Below are 20,349 nucleotides of genomic sequence, written 5' to 3' on the forward strand. Positions count from 1 at the left end.
GGGCCAACTGTAAAACACTATAGGTAGTTAACCATTTCTTTCCCACCTTAAGGTACATACATTTTTATTCTCTCTAAAATAAAAATTATCCTAAGAAAAATGATGCATTTAAGATAAGAGTTATCAAAATTTGATTTTTTGTGTTACTCATAGAGCTAAATGGAAATCATTGTCAAGAAATATTTCTGATTTTTAAAATAAACAGCTTGGTATTTAGATATTTTGTAATTAGCATGGCATGGAAGGAAGAGACCTGACACTTATGAAACATTTACAGTATGCCAGGCTTTGTGGTAGGGAATTTAAATCTTCCAGTTTACTAAATCCTTACAATAATAGGAGAATTCAGTATTACCATTTGGCAGTTAAGGGAACTAAGATTCAGAGATTTTCAATAGTTTGCCTCAGTCACAGCGCTAAGATATGACATAGAAAGATAAAAACATTCATAATGTCACCACTAGAATATCTACTGGTAATGGTGTCATATAGTTTTTAACTCATATTCTATGCATATGCTGAGACACCCATGCATTTTTTTGTTTTCTTTCCTTTTCTGTTCCTTTCCTTTTTTAAATAATTAACCAATTCCTAACAAATGCATATTTGGGGTCTTTATAAAAAATGTTTCAATACACATTCTTGCATATTTATCTTTTTTCATGTACACAAGTATTTTTATAAGATAAATCATGAAATCTAAAATTTTCTGAGACTAAAAGCATGCACACAATAAATTACAAACATTACAACGTGGCATTCCAGAAAGATTTCACATTTTTACTCCCATGACATCATATAAGAGTGCCTCGTTTCCCACTGCCCCAGCCATCATCTCTGAACCCTAACCAAAAGAGGGGTGGGCCAGGTCATTTCTCCCCCTCATTTACTGATCAGAGCACTACTGAGCTGAGAGGTGCTAAAGGTTTTCCCATCATCTTACGTGTAGTAATAGCTGGGTTCAAACCCATCTGAGATTATAGTACCAAGTAAGTAAAACAATAATAATGATAGGCAACACTTTAGAATGCCAACTGCTGTTGAAAGCACTTTTAAAATTAATTAATCCTCACAACAGTCCTCCAAGTTGTGTGCAGTCACTATGCCCAGATTGCAGATATGGAAACTGAGGCCTGAGCGGCTAAGTGACTTTTCCCCAAATCAACATGTTAGAATTGGACAACATGGCCCAATTGTCCATGCTCTTTACCTGCACACTGCATTTCTATTTTATACGTATTTTCTAAAAAGTAAGTTGCTTCCAGGAGTTATTCCAACCAAGTTACCCAGCAAGCCTATTAAAAAATCATGAGTATAAAAAATTCATATGTATCATCAAACATAGAGGAAGAGCAGAATCATGGATTTTGAGTTAAAAAGAACCCAGTGTGAGTGTGTGTGTGTGTGTGTGTGTGTGTGTGTGTGTGTTTGGAAGAGATTGGGGAGCCCTTTGGGCAATCAGAGGAGAGTGTGCCATCAGTTCTGAATGGTGCAGTCTAGCTGGAGCTTCTTGGGAGCGAGAGCAGAGCCCACAACCCCTGCTCTCTGAGAGCCACTCGAGACACACATCTAACAGGTGGGGAAGGCTTTGAGTTGAATCTGAGACTGGGGTATAGACGGGACTGGAATTATCTTCACAACTAAAAGTTACTGAAAACGAGGTATCAGTTAGGGTGTGTTTCCTCTGATTCTGTAAAACAGAACACAATTAGTAAGTTACGGGAGAAATCCGTTACAAGTTTATACCTCAGTGACTTGAGACTCCCCATTCGAACTGGGTGCTCAGCTCAGTGTGTGTGCTCTAGGCGTAGCATCCCGCGGGTGTCGGGGGCCTCACTCCCTCACGGCGCTTAGGCTGGGCGAGCTCCTGCGAGCGTAGACAGACTGCCCGCCTGCCTTCTGCAGGGGCCCCATGCCTGCTGCCCTACGTTAAGCAAAGTGCACGCCCTCGGAACCCCGCCTATCTACCCTCTATCTCCAGAGGCAGACCCCCCACACTTCTGGAATCCTTTTCCTCGCCCCGAACACCCTGGGGATCTCAGTGGCCCCCTCGCTGCTCTGCCACCTCGGGTCCATTTTCCTGCAGCATCTCACGGTGCCCTGGCACGTCTGCCAGTCCCGATGCTCTGCCACCTCGGGTCCATTTTCCTGCAGCATCTCACGGTGCCCTGGCACGTCTGCCAATCCCGATGTTCCGCAAACCTCAGCCGGGGGATGATGCCCCCAGTTCACTTGCCGTGTGCACAGAACCTGGTGAAGGAGGAAGCGCACGCCTCGTCCCATTCGCCTTCTGCAAATTCCATTTTTTAAAAGCCCCCCTCTTCTCCTCTTTCCTCCCGCCCTTTCCCTCCTCTCTCAGCCTCTCCTAAAAGCAGGCTTGGCGTGGACTCAGGCTGAAGATTTTAGGGCAAGGAACTCATGTCCTCTTTTCCAAGCTGCCATTCCACAAGGCTTTGAAACCTATGGTAACTTTTGGTTCTAGTGGTGGGCCTTTCTTTGAAATTAAAATCTAGAGAATATAAATATTTTATTTGTTACTCAGTTTGATTTCAAGCTGCACTGTTGGCTAGAGAAGAACTCCTAAACCAGCTGTGGAGGTTCTCCCTTGTTCCACAAGCAGGCCCTGATAGAGGTCTGCGGAACCCTAGAACTCTTAGGAACACAGTTTCAAAACCATGTTCTAGAAGAAATGAGGGACTATTTAAAGTTGATTAGCAAGGGAATAAGTTGGTAAAAGTAATGCATGTTTCCTTGTGATCCAAGGCAAAGTGAGAAACCAACACAACTGGATCGAGACCAGAAAACATATTTGAGCTTAGTTTTAATTATGCAGAAATAGATGATTTCCTTTCTGCTCCAATAAAGTTCCGAATGTTTTAAACTACTAACAGATACATGCAAAGATGCCTTGCAAAGGGTGGGTTTTAATACATAACATACAGTTTTGATATATGTGTGTATATGTAATAATTATTTGATGCATATGTTCAAAACATTTCTGTTTCAAGGACCAGCAGCCCTGTATTGAGGAAATAGGAACAGACACGTGAAACAATGGTTCCGAGCTGGCACACTCGCTCAAGAAAATGTGGTATTCGTCAATATGGCAGTTTGGATTTCTTTCCAAGTTCATGGATTCATCTTCTAGCCTTCTTTCTTTTCTATTTTCACATGAAAATGCTACTAAACTCTAAGAGAGCTATAGCAAATTTCAGCCTTCACAGCTATTAGATGGTGGGAAAATGAGGGATATGTATATAAAAAACTTACTGAGGATGAGCAGACACTCCATTGAAATAACCACAAATAACACATCATCACGGACAGCAAAGTTAAAGGATTATTCTACACTCAACCATTGAGCCGGCTTTTGGTCAGGAAGGGTGTTCTTTTGGGGATTCACTGGGTGAAAGAAGGGTTTTTAGGAGGAAGCCGGTAGTTTCGCAGCTCAAGCCTTTCCGTGGTGGTCAGCTCCGAGGGATCCGATCATTGTAGAGTGCTCCAGGGCATTGATTATGAAGTGCTTGTGTCTGTACAGGACAGGACAGGCCCGATGTGTTCATTAGTTTCACTTGCAGACGTGCCATGGTGGGAATCATCTAATGGAACATTTGTATGACTTTGTGTTGAGTAACCTCCAACAGTGAATTCAAAAGGGAGCAAGCTACCTTGGCCAAATGTTAGTTTTTTATCATTTGTTTTCCTTCCTTTCAAAAGAGCTACATTATTTTTATTCTTTAGCCTGATTAACCCTTTGATCAAAGCCAAAATAAAACTATTTTTCTGATTTTACCCTTTTTTTCCACTTTTAAATTATCTAGGGCATTGTTTTGTAGACCCATTCTTACTATACCTATGGGTATGTGGTGGATCGCCAGAAACTTAATGTAATAAAATATGGTTTTATGACTATGAACTAGAACATGATCAATACACAATATGGTCTGGAAAAATTTCCCCTGACGTGGCTTAGTAAACATTTCCATATATAAAGCCTATTTTTAATGTGCTGGGATTTTTAAACATCCCATGGATCCCTTTCCTCATCTTCCTCATCACTGTCATTTAAAGTTGGGTTTTCAAAGCCAGTCATCATAAGCAGGTGCTGAACAGAAATCAAAGAAGCCAACTGTCTATGCCCCAGTGTTGAGTAGATGGGGCCGTGGCTCAAGGAGGTGACACACGGAGTGTTCGAAGGTCCCCAGTATCTCGACCAGGGTGAGAGTCAAGAGAAAAGGTGCAGAAGCAGCTACTGTGCCCCGGCCCCTCCGGGAGCTTCCTCGCCCTCTCCCATTCCATCCCACCAGTGACACATGAAGGAAGATATGTACCCCGATTCAGAGATCCTCAATCTCGAGGGAGTTTGCTCCGCAGGGCGTGTTGGGCAGTATCTGGGACATTTTTGGTTGTCATAACTGAAAGTTGCTATTGGTATCTAGCAAGTATAGTTCTGAGATGCTGCTAGATTAATGTACTGAAAATTTCAATAGTGCCAGGTGTAGAAACCCAGTCCCATTTCACAGATAAGGAACCTGAGGTCCTAAAATACGCACAGTTTGCAAATGACTCGTAGACTGATGATTTTTATCACTAAAACTCATTTCTCCTCAGGTAGTAAGTAATAATATCAGAACACACAGATCCACATCCAATTATAGACAGTTATGAATATTTGGAGACTATCAGACATTTTATGAATGTGCATATTCCATCTGCAAAATCCCTCTTGCCATCTAATATAACATTCACAGGTTCCAGGGATTGGCAATTTGAGGGCAATTATTCTGCTTACCACAGAGGGCACTTTGGGGAAACAACGTCAGAATTGCTGAAGATACACAGACGCTCCGCTGGAATTGACAACAAATAGTAAATCACTGATTGGTCTATGTGATCGGTCTACATGGCAGAGGTTATCTATGGGACCAGCACCCTCTTCCTTAGGCTGGGGAAGGTGGGCTTGAGTTGAGTCTTGCAGGATATTCAGGAGAAGGGCAGAGTTAACGGGCAGGGTCTTCCAGAGAGAAGTCACTGAGTTGATCAAGGGCGTGCTCGGTTCAAAACTACATGCTAAGAACTCCTACCACCTGCTTTCGGGAAAGGAGGGGAGTGAGGGATTGCGGGTCTGAGAGAGGGGGCGTTAGTGCACCGTTAGTATTGGAAGTTTATCCTGAAAGATACAGATTTAAATTGACAAGATCTTCAAGTTAAGGAAGATTTAAATATGATTTATATGTAAATTGGAAAATATGTGTTTCTCTGTGCCTCAACACACTCCAAATATATTTTCTTACCCTAATGCATCTTTCTAATGTTTCTAACTAAACTCTCATGTTAGGTTTAGACAAAAATTGGCTCATTCTGCCCCATTGCATGCAAGTGATGAGCATTAGTAACAGATAAAATTAAAGTTACAAATACAGGAACCATTTCTCATTGAAGTGACATCTGGAAATTTCTGATTACATGTGGCCATGTGCGTGAATATATGCATATATGTGTATACTCGTGTATCCATAAATATATATTTATAACTTGTAAATGTATCATTGGTTTTCTCTGATAGGCATATCATATATCAGACATTGAATTCAGTCATTTAACTAATTCCACCTATGGTTAGAAAAACATCTTGTCTCAGCACCATTTATCAATTTCACTCACCTCCTAATTGCTGTTTTGTGGTTCCTTGTTGTATCCCCATGTAACAAAGTATAGAATTGCAGCTATGCTCTGCAGAACCAAAAGCAAGATCTACATTTATCCCATTTGTGCACCATTTCTGGTAAAAGGTAACCTTTTCTCCAGTAACAAATCTGGCTATGTAGATTTTGTCTTGGGGAAAAAAATCCACACAATTGTTTGTGAGAATTGTTTGGCCACTGTGGGCCTTCTGGGCTGAGGGTCCCATTGTCGGAATCTTTGAAGATAATAAGAATGGGCAGGAGATCTATTCTCCTGGGAAAGCTAGAGAATTACATGTTGTAGTGTCAGGAAGGGAGCAGTCACTTTATGTGGGCATTTTCCCTGAAGCTGGTATTTAGAGGATTGTTTTCTCTGACCCTTGAGGCACTTTTAATTTTCTCAACATGGAAAGGTCGGTATTTCATCTCAGCAACAATTATGGTGAAAACAGCTCTAAGTTAAACTGGGTTGAAAGTAATTGTCCTCCCCAAATGGTACTATTGTGTATTGTTTTCAAAGAGCTATTTTAAAAAGAGAGAAGGGAGGGGGGCAGAAAGGGAGAAGGGAGAGAGAGGGAGACCAAGAACAGAGTAAGCAAAATACTGAGTGGGGATGTGACAGATTAGGAGAGAGGATGTTTTGAGATTTAGAGGCCTGTCATCAATTCTCAGCTTCCTCTGTAGATTTGAGAAGTGCTTATGGAGAGTTCAGCTTTATGCAGCGTAGGAGTTCAAAGTTGCAGAATCATCTTTGCTTCTGGAGCTCTCTGATAAATCTAATCCCAATTCAAATCTTCCTCCCTTTGGCTCTCTGAGAGTCTGTACTCTGATGAATGCCCTCTTGCTGCATCCAGTCAGCTCCCATTTGTTTTCTAAGTGGTCTCTCCCACTCTGGGACCAGGATCTCCTGCAGGCCTGTAGTGGAGAGCCGTGTGGTTCCTACTGGCCCTCCTTGGTGACTTCCTTTTAGGACATGCACATCCCCCAAATCACCTGGTTACGATGGAGCTGTCAGTCAGGGGCTTCCACCTCTTCCACAGAAACTGGACAAATGAGGCCTGCTCACCCACTAGAGACCTTTTAGGGACTGGAATGGATGCTTGGAGCCAGAGACAGTTTCTCTCCTTAGGAGATTTGGAATTATTAGGACCACTTAAGTATAAAACAATAACCTTTCACATCACATAAAGAGAATCCTTCAGTGAATGAAAGCAGCGTGTGGAAATCAGAGCCAGGGCTTGGAAGAAGAGTCAGTTCTCTGAGGCCATTCCGAAAACACCTGAATTTGGCCAACCTAATGCATGCCACCACCAGAATGTTTTAGTTACATCAGCACTAGATTCTGTTTTACCTGAAGATTCGCTTAAGGTCGATTTCTATTTCTTGTAGTGGGGATATTTTCTTTAATATCTTTTTATGACTGATTGTGATAGAAATAACCTCTGGTTCTGCCAAATATACTGATTTGGTTCTGCTGAAACCTAACCCATGCTCCTTGACTACATTTCTGCTTTAACAGTAATCAGCCCTACTTTTATGGCTTCTCTCACTAAGTTTTTCTACTTGCTCTGTGACGCTTGTGATACATTATTTCTGTCCAGATTTATTCCTCCCCACCCTGGAAGACTGAGGGCTAATCCTGTATTTTTGTCCATTCTAATAAATGGTTCTTAGTCTTTACCACCCAGCCCTAAGTCTAGTCAGTAGAACAGCAGTGATGGGGTACCCACCCTCACTCCAACCTTGGAAGATCAGTGACAGGGCTTCCAGAAACAGTAACAGCAGCACAGAAACAGTGGTGGGCAGTAAGCAGAATTTTGTCATCAAAGTGAGATCACATCCACCACTCTCCAAGGTTCCTATGTAAATATTTTTAAAACCAAGTCCTTGTGGGTCAAACTAGCCTGGCACTCATCAAATTTCTGCCTTGATTTATGTGAACAGAACTCTATACTCTCTGGTAAAAGAAAAGATATCAACACTCCTGCTTCTTCAATAAAAATGGGCTCTAAAAATAAAATGCTGACTGGAAAGCACATGCTCCAAGTCAAAAAGATTAATACTGGAAATCCTTAATTATTAGGGGTTTTCTCAGTTCTTTTATGGCTTCCCTTTCTGGTTTTCCACTCTTGGGTTTTTACTACTTATTGGCCCTGGTACAAGAGAGCAGATACAATGAGATTTAATTTGAAGTGGACAGACTGCCACTTGGCAGTGCCTTTGGGAAATTTTAGTGGAACAGGTCACTGTGTAAACTTTCTGCCGTATATAACATGGGGATTAGTGTCAACTTAGATATCTCTGGGAAGCATGTACACACACCCATGCAGAAATTCATGCTCTCAACACATGCCGACATGCATGTGCAAGAAAATGCTGGAGTCCCCGGGGGCCCTCTCAGATGGGAATGAGCAGCCATGTCAACCTCACCTTGGAGAAAAGAGTATGAGGAGAGATTCCCTTTGAAAATAATACCTAAAATAAAATGTTTGATAGTCTCCTAATATTCATAATTATGCCAGGGCCTCCAACCTACAAAGCAAAGTTCTATAGCCCTGAAAAACTGAATTCTGTCAACAACCCAAATAAGCAAGGACACAGATTTCCCCGAGAACCTCCAGAAAAGAATGCGGCCTTACTGACACCTCGATCTTAGCTTCATGAGATCATGTTGGACTTCTGACTTACAAGACCATAAGATAATAAATTTGCATTATTTAAGCACCTAACTCTATGGTAATTTGTTACAGCAGCAATAGGAAACTAATATACATTCTCTGGCATGGACTTGGACTCAACAGACCTGTGATTAGTGCCCTCCCCCAGCGCATATGGTAGTGTGTTCTTGGGGTGTTAAGCCTGAGGGCCCTCATCTGTAAATGGATATAATCCCATGTCTATCTCTTAGGCTTCTGTGCAGATAGTCTGAGAAAATACAGGTAAAGCACTCAGCATATGGTTGGCCCATGCGAGTTTTTCCTTCTAACCCATTGCATATCTGTGCCTCTCTGTCTGGAAGTATCTTCCTGCAGGTGTCTGCATGACATGCTCCCCCACCTCCCTCAAGTCTCTAATGGCACCTTCTCTCTGAGGCCTTCCTTGGTAACACTATTTACAATTTCAGCTTTTTCCTTCACCTCCATGCCCATTACTTTCTAGTGCTCTTTGCTTTATTTTTCCCATAGCATTTATCACTAGTAACTATATATATCAGTTATCTCTTGCTGTGTGACAAATTACCCCAAGACTTACTGACTTCAAACTGTAGACACCGAGTTGATCTTAAGTGTTCTCACTGCACAAGAAAAATCTTGACTAAGAAAGGTGATAGATATGTTAATTAGCTTGATGGTGGTAATTATTTTACAATGTTTTGGTATATTAAAACACTATGTTGAACACCTTAAATATATACAGTTTTTATTTGTGAAGTAAAGCTGGAAAAAATACCATTTATTCTTTCACTATCTCTGTGGGTCAGGAGTCCTGGCCCAGGTTAGCTGGGTTTTCAAGCTTCAGGGTCCCTCGTAAGGCTGCAAAGCATCAGTTAGAACTGTGGTCTTGTGGACATGTAAGAGACATGTCCACTTCCTACCTCGCTCATCTAATTGTTGACGAGTCAGTTAACCGTGGGTTGTTGGCCTGAGAGCCTCAGTTTCTCCCTGGCTATTGCTGGAGGCTGACCTCAGTTCCATGCCACATGGGCTTCCCATCAGAGTGAGCAAGCCTAGAAAGAAAGACAGAGTGACAAGACAGAAGTCACATGCTTTCATATCTGAATCTTAGAAGTGACATCCCATCACTTCCCTAACTTCTGTTTCTTAGAAGGCAGTCTTGGCCCTTACTTGAGGGGAGGCAATTACACAAGGAATGAATACAGGAGGCAGAGGTCCTCGGGAGCCAGGTCTTGGCTTCACATGAGAATCACCTGGGAAGCTTTTTAAAAGCATTGATGCTTTCTGGTTTCTGGTGAGGACCCTGGGTTCTGCTTTTACTTCTTGGGGCTTGTGTAGCCAAGGTTCAGGTCAGCCAATCAAGAACACCTAGGACAGGCATCTACTGTGAGGATGAAGACCATTCTCAGCCACAAACTGTTGGCATTCTGGAAGATGTCAACATCACTCTGAAGAGAAGCACAGTTATTGTAAAGGGCCTCAGAGGTACCCTGCAGAGGGCTTTCAGTCACATCCAAGTAGAACTCGGCCTCCTTGGAAAGAAAAAGAAGAGGCTCCGGCTGACAAGTGGTGGGGAAATAGAAAGGTGCTGGCCACCGGTCCCGCTATCTGCAGTCTCCTACAGACCACGATCAAGGGCGTTACACTAGCTTTTGTTACAAGATGAGTTCTGTGTGCGCTCACTTCCCCATCAACATAGTTATTCAGGAGAATGATTCTCTTGTTGAAATCAGAAACTTCTTGGGTGAAAAATGCATCTTCAGGGTTCAGATGAGGTCAGGCATTGCTTGTTCAGTATCTCAAGCCCAAAAAGATGAGTTAATTCTTGAAGGAAACGACATTGAACTTGTATCAAATTAGCTGCTTTGATTCAGCAAGCCACAGCCGTTAAAGGCAAGGATATTAGAAAAATTTTGGATGGTATCTGTGTTTCTGAAAAAGAAACAGTTCAGCAGGCTGTTTAAGATCTAAGCTGTTCAGCTTCAGAAATAAAGGTTAGCTAGGCCAGTTTGCAAGGGAGGAGAAAAAAGAGGGGAGGAGTACCCCTGGTTTAAAAAGCTGTATTAAAAGGGAGGTGCATTTTACCTCCTCCAAAATTTGACAGGTCAGAACAGCTCGGCCTGGCCTCCCTCACACCCTGAGTTGGCTGCATGAGTAGTGCTTTGGTTGGAACAGAAGGCAGTGTGGTACAGTAGAAAGACAATCAGAAGGACAGGGGTTTCTGCAGGAAATGAGCAGGTCCGAGCATTAGAGAAGTCCTCGAGGACGAGAAGATGTAGAAGCCGGACTGCAACCTGAGGATGAATTATAAATAATTTGAAGATCAGTTGCAGGCTCTCCAGGTTGGAGAGTAAGTTCTGAACTGAAACTGTCTCATGCAACTGCTGAATCCTCCATCTTCAGGTGGAGTTTCTGGGAAACATGGAGACTTGGGAGAAAGGGGCTGGCTGTCAGTGGGTATTGGGTTAAATGCTCAAATAGGCATTATTTATAGAACATCACTTTGAGTTTAGCATGTGGTTCTATATGGATATGTACAAGGATTTTTACAGAAATAATGGCATCTACATAAATAGTTTTTATTGTGTGGGTGACTTCAGTTGCTCATACTCCGTAAGAAAGCTGGCTCCTTGGAACTTATTCAAACAGATGTGGCTGGTCTCGAGGGTGGGGAATTCTATGAGTTGTCTGCAAGGACATCTAAAGGATTTGCATGGTCCTTTCACACTCACATTGCCCTGTGGTCAGGCGCTTTGGGGAGCTAGGGGGCTGTGGTCTGCATCTGTGGAGTCACATGAGGCTGAAACCCTTTTTAGGACCAGGCCTGAAAGTCTGGCAAGGCTGAGAGGTCATGTGAGAAAATATGTGAAGAGACACAGAGCAGGATGAATTTTTAGAGATGAACAGGAACAGGAGTGAAAGATTGATATGCTTTCAGAGAGTTAATTACTTATAAGGGTGATGCTTCTCTTTTGCAGAAATAGTAAAAAATAACAATTTCTCCAGCAGTCACATGATGAGATCAACAGGAGATTAGAAAGAATTACAAATTATTTTAAAGTGAAAAATCAGCACTGCAGATGGGCTCAGCAATGTAGAAATAATAGCAGACTAAACATTAATATTATTACTTATTTTCTGTTTGGCTTGTTAATTTCCTCTATCATGGGATCTATCTTTTGCTACCGACCAAGAGATGGCTCTAAATAATATTTTGAAATTATTTCATTTTTCAGTGTTATTTACCAGTGTTATGTGCCAACTACACAGATCTAAACAGCAAAGAATTAGAATGACAAAGATAAGTCATTTGTATTTTGCTATTGCATCTCTTTAATCTCTATGAATTTAAATATGATTAAATGAGCCCTTCACATAAATTAACAAGCAACGTGAAGGAAATTAATATCTCTGTTACTATTCACATTACTCTAATTTTTCTTTGAATATTTTAAAGTCAATAGGAACTCTGCAAAGTGTGCAAAATTCTTCCATTCAAATCCTTACATCTTTCTCTTTTCATAATCAAAATATAATCATGGAATACTAGAGGGCCTTTTGGATACTTGGTACAATGTCTGCGTGTTATAAAGAGAAGCCACGGTGCTTGTGAACAGTTGCAGGTGTGATATGAATTCAGTGGCAGCTTTTCAGTAGGAATGGATCACTTTGAGTTGAGGGTTCAAGGTGATTGTGTGATCTGAGACAAGATGATTGACCTTTCTGAATTTTGAAAAAAGGTAGCTGAAATATGCAGTTATCTAAGAAGTTTACATGATCTCTAGAGAAGCAAATTCACAGAGATATTAAATATTCAAAATCTCTGCTCTTTGACATGAAAATTTACCAAATGAAATTGTGTTTAGAATGTTTTCTCAGTCATCCATTAATCAATTCATAAAATACTTATTAACTATCTCCTGTAGACAGGATTCTGTCTCACATTAATCAATTAGTTTGTTTCTAGCAAAACATTATGCATCACATAATGAAAAATATTTTCCCAAAAGTGCTACCTGGATTTGATTTTGTAATTATTTATTTTTAAAAATTATATATTTTAAGGAAACTGAAGCCGAAGCTCCCAGTTATCAAAAATAAGTGGAATTCAGACTACAAATATACCTGACTGTAAAGCAGAAAGGTTCAAACACTGACACAGAATAACAGTTATTTATTTTAAGAAGTAAAGGAAGTTTGTTACTTTGAGGTTGATGTGCAGAAACTGGTGGGCAATCTGTGTTTCAGGGATTATCCATCGAAAACTCTCTAGAGTATCAGACTCTCTAGGAAGTAGGACTAGACATATACAATTTTCAAGGCCCTTGGGTTGTTTTAATATGCAGCCAAGGTCAAGAACTATTGCCCTGAACTCTCTCATTCCCAAATGAACTTGTCAACTTGCTAGCTAGATACTTGAGTGAAAACATGGATCCCTGCTAATGCACCAACAATGGGTGTCTTCTCTCTCAATAGTTACTTGCATTTTGATATGGAACTTATACCACCACCCAAGTCACGTCTTCATAGTTTCGGATAGTGCTTTTTTGAATCCTTTACCTCCTTGTAAAGATCACACAAGAGGAAACATTTTGATGCAAATTGTGCTAGCCAGTCAACTGGGAAGCTCAGTGTTCCAAATGGCCAGAGGAAAACTTTAAGGAGAGTGACAAGTTTCCCAGGTTTAGGAAGGGGAAGGGAATCATCAGGCCTAATCTCCTTTTCTAAATCTGAAACTTTCCCAAAAGAAGCCTAGACAGACAGCATTTGCATGCACTGAGCCACTAATGGGAGGCCCACATCTGGAAGAGAGCTCGCACCACACTGCTCCTCTCTAGAAGTTAAAGAGGTCTTTATGGACTGAGCAGAAAATGACCTCTGTCATCCGTTAATGTCACTTGAACAGTCTCTTACATGGGAAGTCAGCTTTGCAGGGCTGTATTTGCTTAAGACCACAAAAGAGTGAATTCCCAGTAAAAAATCATCTAGTGTGAAAAGGGACACTATGGGAAGACCAATTTCCTTCAGAATTGTGACATGTGGCCTACCTCCTGGCCCATGTCACTTCAACTTGTCAGCATAAAATTTTCATTGATTTTAAGATTGATTCTGGAACTAAACTGAAGGGTGTCTTTACATGCTTGACTGTAATATAGGGAACGAGATGAAAAGCAGTCAGTAGAGTGAGGTTAGTAGTGAGGTAATAATGCAAATAGTGACACTGAAGGAATACCAACATATGTTTGTAAACAGCCATAGGATGGCCAGAGTCAATGAGATGCCAAAGGCCAGGACAGCCCGTCTTCTTGACTTTGTCTTTTAAATCCATGTGAATTTACTCATGGCCCTTAGTTTCAAGCAGTATAAATCTTCCAGCTAATTTAAGCAGAAAGAACCCATTAAGAGAATGCTGAGTAGATCACTGGCTCTGCAGGAGAATCCGAAGGCGAGCCCCTGAGCTCCCTGCCACAGAGCCTGGCCCGCTGAAGGACCAGGCCCGCAGACCTCCCCGGCTGCTCCTAGAGCCACGGCTCCTGCTGCCTCGGGAGGCGGAGGGCACTGCGGTCGCTGTCTCCACCACTGCCTGGAACTGACTGTGCTTCATCTACCTCGTCTCATACCTGGCTTCCAGTCCAAGCCTGGGTGTCAGAGTTAGAGGGGACTGCCACCTCAAGAGGAGGGGGACTCCCCAACAGAAAAAGGTGCTTATGCACAACAGTCCTGAAAAAATAACTGTCTTCTGTAGGTGGGGCTTTCAGACAGGTGTTCATCTGTGAACTGTGAACCAGATGGCAGGGAGACAAGTTCAAAAATCAAGGGGAAGCTTTCAGAGACATTTGACACAGAAGTTTAGGCTTAGGTCTTATATATCTTTATCCCATGTTTATTTCATTTTTCTAGGAATTCATTTTTACTAATTTTTCAGAAGTACTGGTCTGTGATGGATTAGAAGCAAAAAAACAAAACAAAACTGGTCTTTAACATAGAATTTAAAAAGCACTACTTCTTACTATTTAAATATATTTGTTTGTAGTTTGTACTTAGTAAAACAAATTCCAAATCATGCAGGCCAGGGAAAGTTTTATATTTTTATTTAATAATAAAAATAATATACTGAGTACTTATTCTATCCTATCTCTATTGCATGTTCCTTTAAGCCTGACTATCCTAGGAGGCTGATACTATTTCTGTTCCAATTTTGAAGATGAGAAAACTGATCAACAGAGAAACTGAGTAAGTTTCCAGGCGATCGTAAGTTTCTAGGCAGTCTATTTTCAGGAAGTTTACTTTTACCCACCAAGTCGCACTGCTTTTTTGCATGCTAGAAAGTAACTTAATAGTATTATTCACTGTCAAAAGTTGCCCTTTTGGGGCCAGATTCACTATTTTTCTGAGTAAGCTAAAAGCCATTTTTAAGAACAATGGTTTGCAAAATAGATGATTTTATTATTTTGCTGGATTTGTTATCATTGTTTCCAAATTTGATCAAGTTCATTTTGGTAATCCTGTTGTTTTTTTGCAGAGATCGTGTAATTCTCTATAAAAATATATGTAATTCTTCACTGAGACTTGAATTCTGGGAATGTCTCTGTTCTGCCTCATAAAGGGAGCTACCGAGCATAAAGTCCCATGAGGCAGACAAGGAGTGCTCACTCCAGGCCATCTACTGCTTCTGGTTTCACTGACCCATCGGAGCTGAATATAAGCGCGCCCCAGGGGTCCAGGCCAGGAGTGGTACAAGGACTCTGTGGGACCCAGTCCAGGCTGGTGTCAGAGTGCAGAGCTTTCCCTGGGCATCCGACTCCTCTAAGGTGTGGCCACACGAGTCGGGAAATGTCTGCTCTAGTGACCAAGAATCAAACGAGCTTCCCATTCTTCATAAACAGCCAGGATTCCTATGAAACCCACATTTCAGACCTGGCAGAAGTCTCTGCACAGAACCAGAAATACATCAATGCTCTGAGGAAGGCGGTATTAGCAATGAGTCCTGTGAAGTCAAATGGCATTTAATGCCCTTAAGTCGGTCTCTTCTCTGTTTATACCCCATGAGAAGAAAACCTGACTCTGGTCACAGACTCTTTTTTTCCATGATCAAACCCCTGAGGTGAAACTATTGAGTTTGCAGAGCAGAAATAACATGAGTGTGGGATCTTCAGGCAGTTCTTTAGAAGCTTAATACAGCTCCAATCTCAGAAATTCACGTGGAAAAATAAGATAGCATTTTTTAACTAAAATATGTATTATAAACTAAATGACTTTTTGATAAGTCAGTCTAGTCATTTTTAAAAATCAATAAAGTAAGGCCTAGCCTGCTCTATCTTAGTCTCAGACATATTATCATGAATCATCTCATCTTTCAAGTTGTCAGGCAACTCTCAGTGGTTGAAAACTTCTTCAGTGTAATTAAAACCATCCTATCCACATTTATCATTCACACGATAGCATGTACTCTTCAAGCATTTGAGGTGAGATAAGAAATATGTGCGTAGTTTTATCTACGTTTCCAGTGTTGGCATAATGATGGTCTTGGTATAGACGCTAACCGAGAGCACTGTGACAGGGCAGGAAATGCAGATGAATGCACGTTCCCAAGCATTTATTCATGACAGGACAGTTTTAAGGTTTAATTTGTTTTTGTTTAGCTTTTGGTTTTTCCCAGAAGAGAAAATCCTACCAGTGTGTCCCACTCTTATTAAAATAGATCCTGAGATACTCAATGGTTTTTAAACTCATGTATAGAAAAGCTATTATTCACAAACGAGGTTTCCCACACATTGGTTTCTCATCACTAGTTATATGAATAACAGTTTTGGGTTGTAAGAAATGGGTTTTGTAACCCCAAACTGGGCATTATGAGCTCACTCATCACTTCATAGGTGGTGAGACAGGCATCCTTTTGTTGGAAAGATTTTGGCAATGATCCAAGATGTGGTCTTGGGTATATTCCCTTAAGTCCTAGATCAATGCTGCAAATTGCCACTTCTGTTAGTTATTTCTTAAACATCTGGAAACAATTTTTCAGTGGGTGGCAGAGGACAAGAGTATGTGACTAGAACCTTAAAACTAATTAAATATCCTAAGACCCATCTATTTTTGAGAGAGTATTCCAAGTAAAGATCATCTGTTTATAAATACCAAACTATCCCCCAAAATGTATTATACAGATTCAAGTAGAGTTAACTACTAAATAAATGCTTATGGAATGAGTTTTGTACAAAAAAGTAGGTAATAATCACTCATTATTTATTTTGATTATCTATTACTTTGTTGCTGAAAAGAGCAAACAAAACTGGGCTAAAATCACAATTTACTTACAAATGAATTCAATATAGATAGTTAAAATTATCAAATTCAAGAGGTTACTAGAGAAAAGACAGAATTCAGTTAGTATAAACAATCTTATTTCATTGGGAACATTTTTATCATCTTAATTACAGTTAAAATAACAGATTCTAGAAAAAGAAAAGTGATGAAATTAAAAATAAAACATCCCCACCAAAAATGGGGAAGGAAACTTGTAATAAATTATATATGTGCATGTTTACCTCTTTAAAAAAAAATCAGTATCCTAATGAACGATGTAGAGTGTTTTTAGAATGGTGTATTGGCTACTGATTGCTGTGTAACAAATTAGCCCAAAATTTGGTTGCTTAAACAACAACTTTTATTATCTCACAATGTCTGTGGGTCACGAGTTAAGCACTCACTGTTTATCCCACAAGACAGCTATTAAGGTATCATCTGGGCTTCAGTCATCTCAGGACTTGACAGAGAGGTTTCCACTGTATACTCACTCACACGCTTGCTGGCAGGATTCATTCAGTTCCTTGCAGGTTGTAGACGGAGGGTTCAGCTCCACACAAGCAGTTTGCTAGAGACCTCCCTCATGTTCTTGCCTTGTAGGCCTCTTCATAGGACAGCTCACACATGGCGTTTTGCTTCATCGGTGTGAGCAAGTGAGAGGGCAAGAGGGACTGCAAGTAAGAGGGAAGACACAGTCTCTTATAACTATCTCAGCAGTGACATCTTTTCACTTTTTCCAAACTTTGTTTGTTACAAGCATGTAACTAGACCCAGACCACACTCAAAAGGAGGTGATTACACAAGTAAGTTCATACCAGGAGGTGAGATCTTTGGGACCTACCACACATAGTGATTGGTTTCCACTTTGATGGTGACAACATGAAAGGTAGAAGATCAAAGAAATATTTCCATTCCCACCATGACTTTTCTCCAAAATGTTAAAAAAACAACAACACATCATTGTATTTCTAAGACCTGATTCAGTTTCTATGACCATATGTATAGCCAGAACTGGGCAAGTTAACAATCCCTATTATCATTTGTCATACATTTTAAAATGACATTTTCTTCTTTAGAATGTGTGTGAGCAAATCACCAGAGGAGGCAAGAAGGGAGAGGCAAATCAGCCCAGGAAAACAACTGGAACAGCCTGTACTAAATGCAGCCTGGATATATTATGTCCCTGCTTCTGTTTCTACTAATCAGCTGAAAGAACTATCAAGAAATCACTGTATGTGTGTGTGCGTGTGCATGTACTCTGTGCACACAAGTGTGTGTGGCCATGCTATTGTTACAGTGAGAACACACACAGGGGAAAGTGGGTGACCTTGTATGTTTACCTTGCTGCTTTCTCACTATGGCTATAAAACTGGGCAGAGGGACTTTTTTAAGTTGGAGAGGCCTAAATTAGTCCTGTCTCCAAACGGCATTTGTTTTCTCTGAAGTGTGCTATTTTCTTTTTTCTCCAGTGGCAATCCCAGTGGATATTACTCAGCACATCTCCCAAGTTATATTTTGTCTTTAGATGGAGCCTAATTTCAGTTATCCCTACCTGACCCCTTCATTATGCCGGTTTATGGATGACCATCCTGCCAATAAGGCTCTTCGCTCCATAAACCAAAGATCTTCCACATTCCTTCATTCAAAAGGTACACATAGTGTACACAGAGCCAACGTGAAAATCCTTTGCTAATAGGGTGAAATTTCGGAAGCTGCATGTGTGTTTGCCCATGTGTGTACATGTGCACATACCCATGTGAGTTTATGACTCACAAACACATATTTTCCAAGAGTCATGGCCCACAAGGCAACATTACTGATCTAACAATTACATTCTCCCCAAAGTGATTTAAAGTGCCAGGAGGATTTCTTTGTGTTGAGCAAGTTCGTTGTGGCTCACCGTCAATTAAAAGGTCACACTATGCTGACCTGGCAGGAGGGATACCACGATCGGAAGGTGGTTTTCCCAGGGTGGGGCTTATCCATTGCGCCAGATTCGCTGACGCCTGCGATTTCCCCAAATGTGGGAAACGCCACTGCTAAAAAAAGGCCAAACTGTGCTTTGTTTTGCTTTAGGCTAGAAAGAGGAAAAAGAAAAAGCTTAACAATTCAAGACACAGATAAATTGCTTTTTTTTTTTAAACAAAGACTCATTGCATTTATAAACGTGGGTCTCCCATAATTTTTAAGAATCGTTTATATGTGGGGATGCGCCTTATAAACAGTACAGCCTAGTCAAGCTCCGTTTTTTTTCCAATTAAAGGACTGGACCCGACAAGACCACCAATTGTTCTGTTGTGTTTTGGAAGCCTGATCCAAGTTTACATTTCCAGCCGGTGCCTCACCCCTTGTGTTTATGACTGCACAAAAGAGCTTGCTCTGGGAATTCCTCGGGGGAAGTCAGGGCCGCGCTGTCACCGCGGAGGCGGAGCGCGGAGCCCGGAGGAGCATGTGAGCGGGAGGCAGGAGAAGGACGATTTCTCTTCCCTTGACATTTAAATCCCAAATTGGATTCTCCTGCATATCAAAAGCGAAAATATTTGCAGTGTTTGGACATATGTAGGAATTGCCAAATGGAGAGCTAAGTCTGAGAAAGTACCACAACATCAACCGTTTGCACAGCTGTTGGTGGAAATGACTCCAAACCATCCCAATGTGTCCAGCGAATATAAATATTGACCACGTGCATTTCCTTGCTTTGTTTAGGGGTCTCCCTGAAGACGGGGAGCTCATAAGCACCTTACTAAATGCACTTTGTATGACACTAACTCTGCTTCCCATCATGGTTGTCACTCTGCAATCTACTTATAATTGTGCAGAAAATAGATCTTTTGTGGGAATTCAAAAGTATCACACGTGGTTATTTTGGTAAACTCAAGAGGACTGGCTGTGTGTTCATGTCTGTGAAACTGCTTTAAATACATATGTGCTTTTCCAATGGAGAGGGAAGGAGATGTCAATATTTAAAAACAAATAATAACATATCCTGGGATTCCTTGTCTCCCCGTGGCCACCACGTTTTCCCTCTGAGCACCTACCTGCTCCCAGGCACCTGGGCCTCAGACTCTGCAGTTGAGCTGCCTCACGTCTGACATCATTATGGTGTCACAAGCTCTAGATGTCCCTGAACTCATTTCGTCAATCAAAATCCCGTGGCTGGACAATCTGAAAGGCCAATTTAAAGAGATTTCATAAAGTGCATTCATAGTAACTAAATCTAATTGTTATTGCATTGTCATCCAGGAACTGATCAATAGCTATTAAGTTTGCCTTCCAAATTCTGCTGAAGTGGTTACTGTGTGGCCCACCTATAAATTCCACCTAAAATGCTAATAGGATTGCCTTCCTGAAGCCACTGAGTTTTCCCACCATGATTTTAACTTTTATGTCGTGGCATTTTTAAATGATTAAGTTCTTGGTCAGGTTTGGGGGGAAAAAATCATATTAAAAGATGAAGTCCAAGACAAATAACCTTCTGCACCTTAGTCTCTGAGTTCATTCTACGACTCATGTGCAGATTTTCCTGTTTCATGAAAAAGGCACAATTGGTTTTTATCTTCCTAAAGCTGAGCGTTCACGCAGTACCAAAGCTCCTTCCCCATTTAGACTTCCACCCTTGTTCATGCCTCTGAGAGCACGTGGACCGGTTTTTCTACATCACAGACAGTCATGACACATCCAGGGGA

The 20,349-nt window shown here is 41.1% G+C and overlaps 1 protein-coding gene and 1 pseudogene across 3 annotated transcripts in view; both read left to right on the forward strand.

Annotated features, from left to right (window-relative positions):
• FBXL7 (F-box and leucine rich repeat protein 7) overlaps window positions 1-20,349 on the forward strand; it is a 299,181-nt gene that overhangs the window by 250,138 nt on the left and 28,694 nt on the right. The window lies entirely within an intron of this gene.
• LOC308554634 (large ribosomal subunit protein uL6 pseudogene) lies at window positions 9,752-10,219 on the forward strand (annotated as a pseudogene). The gene has a single exon. The product of its transcript is annotated as a large ribosomal subunit protein uL6 pseudogene (transcript).

This window comes from Miniopterus schreibersii, assembly GCF_964146895.1.
Source record: "Miniopterus schreibersii genome assembly, chromosome: 3".
Lineage (NCBI taxonomy): Eukaryota > Metazoa > Chordata > Mammalia > Chiroptera > Miniopteridae > Miniopterus > Miniopterus schreibersii.